Source organism: Gekko japonicus, unplaced genomic scaffold (assembly GCF_001447785.1).
Source record: "Gekko japonicus isolate JY-2015 unplaced genomic scaffold, Gekko_japonicus_V1.1 scaffold2776, whole genome shotgun sequence".
Lineage (NCBI taxonomy): Eukaryota > Metazoa > Chordata > Lepidosauria > Squamata > Gekkonidae > Gekko > Gekko japonicus.
In genome coordinates, this window is record NW_015169263.1 from 38,708 (window position 1) to 39,271 (window position 564).

Sequence of the window (564 nt, forward strand, 5' to 3'; positions counted from 1 at the left end):
CGTTAGAGCCGAAGCTGAGAACCGAAAGCGCTCCCACAGTTCCCCTGATTCCCAGACACTAAACAGCACCTGCAAGGTCATAGATAAGCAAGCATTACAGAAGCCAAGAAGGAATGCAGCGTACTTGTTATACAGGCAAGCGAAAACCACCACCCCCAACCTTCATGGCAGCATAGCTGACATTGCCTCAGAAGCTCACTGGGTGACCTTGGGCCAGTCACACTCTCTCTGCCTAGCCCGCCTCATGGGATTGTTGTGGGGATAAAGTGGACGAGAGGAGAAGGATGAAAGCCGCGTTGGGTCCCCATGGGAGAGAGAGGCGGTGGATTAAATAAATAAATAAATAATCAATGAGGTGGTTGCGACGCGGATATCTGTTCCATGCACTTTACAGTACTCTTTTAAATTGTTTTTTAATTTTACCATTTAAGGGGATACAAAATGAAAAAAGGACAAAGGGAAAGGTGAGAAGCATAAACATCATTTGTCAAACACATTTTAAGGACGTTGCATAATAAAAGAAGGAGTATCTTAGCAAAAAAAGGTACCATAACAAATCAAAAT